General features: G+C 37.7%; 2 non-coding genes across 2 annotated transcripts; both read right to left on the bottom strand.

The window, feature by feature from the left end:
- Nucleotides 1-553: 553 nt before the first annotated feature.
- TRNAR-ACG (transfer RNA arginine (anticodon ACG)) lies at nucleotides 554-626 on the bottom strand. The gene has a single exon. It is a non-coding gene; the product is annotated as a tRNA-Arg (tRNA).
- Nucleotides 627-3,647: 3,021 nt separating this feature from the next.
- TRNAR-ACG (transfer RNA arginine (anticodon ACG)) lies at nucleotides 3,648-3,720 on the bottom strand. The gene has a single exon. It is a non-coding gene; the product is annotated as a tRNA-Arg (tRNA).
- Between the last annotated feature and the right edge of the window lie 2,280 nt (nucleotides 3,721-6,000).

Genomic DNA, 6,000 nt, shown 5'->3' with positions numbered 1-6,000 from the left:
ATAAATGATCTCACTTGGTTACTTTTTCCATCAACTGCGCAATATACTGATGCGTTTTAACGAAACAAACGGATCTGAAAACGAATATGGTTCAACGAGCTTCAAGCGAGAATTTCTTCAATACCTAAAAAGAGGGCAAGTTAGCTGGACATTTCAAACCTTCGAAGGTCAAACAGCTTGCCACGAGATGGATCAAGTGATAAAAGTAGAAATAAGTTAAATCCCCAAAATAAAACGTTTACACGAAATTTCAGACATGTTTGTGTTTCACATTATTAAACCATTGTGAAATTTGAAGCTAAATTAATGAAAGAAAACTATCGATATCATCGTGTTTCGTAAGCGAAAGGATCATTATTTAAATTATCCAATTAATTGACACGAGAGATATTTCACATCGTTACCGATTTTCAATTCATTTCTGGTATGTTGTTCATCGATTCTTTCATATTTTCATTCGAAATGTGAAGAGTGCTATTCTAAATTCACTTCAATTGAACCCCAAGATTGCGTTTCTCAAATTTAATAAACACGCAAAATTGTAACGCTTAATCGAGCCAACCAGGATTCGAACCTGGAATCTTCTGATTCGTAGTCAGACGCGTTATCCATTGCGCCACTGGCCCGCTCTATAAAATTTGATTTTCGAGCTCAGTTAATAGGACTCACCCATCTAGTTTTGCAGATACGGAGAGGAGTATCGAGCTCAATGTTCTCTTCTGTAGGCGAGATACATCATTTTCTCCACCATCCGTGACTACTATCTCTATGCGTACGTAAGCGTTCTCTTCCCAGTGCTTCAAGGTCAAGCAGGATTACTTGTGTAAGGCGTTTAACTCGTAACCTGACAGTTGCAGGTGCGAATGCTCATCCCATCAAACATGCCTGCTTTGTCACTCGAAGGGGGTTTATAAGGTCACGGTAAATGCCTTCATGCGTTACTAAAAATGGAAGTCCATCAGTCAACAGTTTATAGAGATAACTAGATGCCTTCTCTCTAGTCTTGCAGAGATAAATTTTCGACGACTAGAACAGATAACCTTTGTGACACTTTGTGCAAAATTCAAAACCAAATCCTCTACCTTTAAAAGAACTTGTCATATATCTACAGTTGACCTTTTACACCTTATTATAATGCTCAATACTCGTGTACTCTCAATGTACGAAATTAAACTCATTCTAGCACCATTTCCCACTCGTAGTGAAGAATAATGGAGTTTGTGTTTTCGAAGAATAGAGCAAACCTACACAATGGGCTAACTATGCTTTGCCAAACAGGGGTATCGAAGCACGCTTTCCTGCGATGTATCGTCGCAAACACAGCGCTTATCCAGTGAGGGCCGTGAGTATAAGATGGGCTCTTTCGGGAACAATAAATATTCCAATCAATACTGAAAGCCTTTGTTAGTATAACAACAAATCAATTTATTTTTACGGAAGAATATTGGTGAGCTACTTTTCTTTGATTATCCTAAATGTACCTAATATATTTGTCTTAATAAATAAGGGAAGGAAGAAATATAAATTTGCGAGTAAATTATAAAAATCATTATCATTTCGTCTACAATTCTCGTTCTAACACATTTTTTCTCAATGAACACGATCAAGTACATTTCAAAATTCGGTTCGAATGCACGAGACGATAGCATATAACTCGTTCAACAAGAAGCCTTAAGATAGAATTCTCTTGTTGCTTTTACATACCGACCTTCTCAAACGTCCTTTTAAGGAGGCAGAAGATCAGCAGTCGAAGACTAGGACATAAGCTCCTTTCTAATAAACACTTAGATATAATACTTATATATGATTTTTCCCTTTTCAAAATAAACTTAGAATTGGCTATTTTCTGCCTTCCCACGCGGGAAACGGAGCCCCTAATTACTGGATTCTAAAATTGTATAGATACTGCAGTCTCAGCGGGGCACGTAAATACAAATATTTACAACAGTTAATAACTAGACATGGATGATCGTGTAGAACAATAACAGCCATTCTTATCAGGTGTTACAGTTGTATTCGTTTCTACTTTAGTTTCACTTCGTTTCCTACATCGAACCACATTTATCAATGGGAGTCTCCCATTAAAACCTAGAAATTACTATTAATTATACTGTATTAATCACATTCACTAAAACCGATCCGTATTTCATTTTACCTCGGTGAGTTACCATTGATGTGAAGGACGGCGGAACAAGCAAATTATTCTGCACGTGTATTTTTCAATAGAGATAAATTCCCCGTCACACGATAACTAAAACGTTGTCACGTCAGTGGTTTCGGCTAGAGTTTCAATACAGAGTATTTTCGAGAAAGGATTTTTCTAAAGCAAAGTTACTAAACTACACAGATCGGGAAGGGCTGGGTGGGTTATGGCGTTCGTCTCGTGTTCGAATCCCGGTCGCACCAAATACGCTCGACCCTTCACCCGTAAGGGCGTTATAATGTAACTTTCAATGTGAATATTCGTTGGAAAAAGAGTAGCCCAAGAGTTGGCGGTGGGTGGTGATAACTAGCTGCTTTCCCTCTATTGCTACACTGATAAATTAGGAACGATTAGCGCAGATAGCCCTCGTGAAGCTATGCGCGAGAATCAAAACACACAAACTAAACTACTCAGGGAACAAATACACAACATTCTGCATGCAAACGAAAACCCTATCATCGAACGTTAGCAATAAATTTCGAAATGAGAACTTTAGTCTCTCAAAGCAACAACTTTTAATCCAAAGGCAAAAAAAGGCTAAAGAAGGAGATTCTAGACAGGTACAAAACTGACATGCTAAAAAGACAATAAACAAAAAGCTATAGTTAAAGTATGCCTCAAGTTAAAAGCTTCCACTTCCACATTAGATTGATCGGCAATTTCCATCGAGCGTAACGTCCAAATAAACTGAACTAATGGCACTACACACTACTTTGTATCTGCTAAAACGTCCGACGCAATTCCGATTAAGTTTTACATAATCCGTTTACTTAAACTAAGCAATAGATTTCTAAAGAAGAAATTATTAATGTTCGCCATTCTGTATAACGAAATATCTAGCAAACAGGATAGGAGAAATTTTCCTTTCGTCGTTATAAATGAACTCACTTGGTTACTTTTTCCATCAACTGCGCAATATACTCATGCGTTTTAAAGAAACAAACGGATTTGAAAACGAATATGGTTCAACGAGCTTCAAACGAGAATTTCTTCAATACCTAGAAAGAGGGCAAGTTTGCTGGACATTTCCAACCCTCAAAGGTCAAACAGCTTGCCACGAGATGAGTAGAATATCAAGTATGGATCAAGTGATAAAAGTAGAAATAAGTTAAATCCCCAAATAAAACGTTTACACTAAATTTGAGACATGTTTGTGTTTCACATTATTTAACCATTGTGAAATTTGAAGCTAAATTAATGAAAGAAAACTATCGATATCATCGTGTTTCGTAAGCGAAAGGATCATTATTTAAATTATCCAATTAATTGACACGAGAGATATTTCACATCGTTACCGATTTTCAATTCATTTCTGGTATGTTGTTCATCGATTCTTTCGTATTTTCATTCGAAATGTGAAGAGTGCTATTCTAAATTCACTTCAATTGAACCCCAAGATTGCGTTTCTCAAATTTAATAAACACGCAAAATTGTAACGCTTAATCGAGCCAGCCAGGATTCGAACCTGGAATCTTCTGATCCGTAGTCAGACGCGTTATCCATTGCGCCACTGGCCCGCTCTATAAAATTTGATTTTCGAGCTCAGTTAATAGGACTCATCCATCTAGTTTTGCAGATACGGAGAGGAGTATCGAGCTCAATGTTCTCTTCTGTAGGCGAGATACATCATTTTCTCCACCATCCGTGACTACTATCTCTATGCGTACGTAAGCGTTCTCTTCCCAGTGCTTCAAGGTCAAGCAGGATTACTTGTGTAAGGCGTTTAACTCGTAACCTGACAGTTGCAGGTGCGAATGCTCATCCCATCAAACATGCCTGCTTTGTCACTCGAAGGGGGTTTATAAGGTCACGGTAAATGCCTTCATGCGTTACTAAAAATGGAAGCCCATCAGTCAACAGTTTGTAGTGATAACTAGATGCCTCCTCTCTAGTCTTGCAGAGATAAATTTTCGACGACTAGAACAGAAAACCTTTGTGAAACTTTGTGCAAAATTCAAAACCAAATCCTCTACCTTTAAAAGATCTTGTCATATATCGACAGTTAACCATTTACACCTTCTTATAATGCTCACTACTCGTGAACTCTCAATGTACGAAATTAAACTCATTCTAGCACCATTTCCCACTCGTAGTGAAGAATAATGGAGTTTGTGTTTTCGAAGAATAGAGCAAACCTACACAATGGGCTAACTATGCTGTGCCAAACACGGGTATCGAAGCACGCTTTCCTGCGATGTATCGTCGCAAACACAGCACTTATCCAGTGAGGGCCGTAAGTATAAGATGGGCTCTTTCGGGGACAATAAATATTCCAATCATTATTGAAAGCCTTTGTTAGTATAACAACAAATCAATTTATTTTTACGGAAGAACATTGGTGAGCTACTTTTCTTTGATTATCCTAAATGTACCCAATCTATTTGTCTTAATAAATAAGGGAAGGAAGAAATAAAATTTCCGACTAAATTATAAAAATCATTATCATTTCGTCTACAATTCTCGTTCTAACACATTTTTTCTCAATGAACACGATCAAGTACATTTCAAAATTCGGTTCGAATGCACGAGACGATAGCATAAAACTCGTTCAACGAGAAGCCTTAAGATAGAATTCTCTTGTTGCTTTTACATACCGACCTTCTCAAACGTCCTTTTAAGGAGGCAGAAGATCAGCAGTCGAAGACTAGGACATAAGCTCCTTTCTAATAAACACTTAGATATAATACTTATATATGATTTTTCCCTTTTCAAAATAAACTTAGAATTGGCTATTTTCTGCCTTCCAACGCGGAAACGGAGCCCCTAATTACTGGATTCTAAAATTGTATAGATACTGCAGTCTCAGCGGGGCACGTAAATACAAATATTTACAACAGTTAATAACTAGACATGGATGATCGTGTAGAACAATAACAGCCATTCTTATCAGGTGTTACAGTTGTATTCGTTTCTACTTTAGTTTCACTTCGTTTCCTACATCGTACCACGTTTATCAATGGGAATCTCCCATTAAAACCTAGAAATTACTATTAATTATACTGTATTAATCACATTCACTAAAACCGATCCGTATTTCATTTTGCCACGGTGAGTTACCATTGATGTGAAGGAAGGCGGAACAAGCGAATTATTCTGCACGTGTATTTTTCAATAGAGATAAATTCCCCGTCACACGATAACTAAAAGGTTGTCACGTCAGTGGTTGCGGCTAGAGTTTCAGTACACAGTATTTTCGAGAAAGGATTTTTCTAAAGCAAAGTTACTAAACTACACAGATCGGGAATGGCTGGGTGGGTTATGGCGTTCGTCTCGTGATCTGAGGGTCTCGTGTTCGAATCCCGTTCCATCAAACACGCTCGACCTTTCAGCCGTAAGGGCGTTATAATGTAACTTTCAATGTGAATATTCGTTGGAAAAAGAGTAGCCCAAGAGTTGGCGGTGGGTGGTGATAACTAGCTGCTTTCCTTCTATTGCTACACTGCTAAATTAGGCACGGCTAGCGCAGATAGCCCTCCTGAAGCTTTGCGCGAAATTCAAAACACACAAACTAAACTACTCAGGGAACAAATACACAATATTCTGCATGCAAACGAAAACCCTATCATCGAACGTTAGCAATAAATTTCGAAATGAGAGCTTTAGTCTCTCAAAGCAACAACTTTTATTCCAAAGGCAAAAAAAGGCTAAAGAAGGAGATTCTAGACAGGTACAAAACTGACATGCTAAAAAGACAATAAAGAAAAAGCTATAGTTAAAGTATGCCTCAAGTTAAAAGCTTCCACTTCAACATTAGATTGATCGGCAATTTCCATCGAGCGTAACGTCCAAATAAACTG

Source organism: Tachypleus tridentatus, chromosome 9 (assembly GCF_004210375.1).
Source record: "Tachypleus tridentatus isolate NWPU-2018 chromosome 9, ASM421037v1, whole genome shotgun sequence".
Classification (NCBI taxonomy): Eukaryota; Metazoa; Arthropoda; class Merostomata; order Xiphosura; family Limulidae; genus Tachypleus; species Tachypleus tridentatus.
Note: the sequence above shows the minus strand (reverse complement) of the source record. Positions and strands in the feature narration are given on the sequence as shown.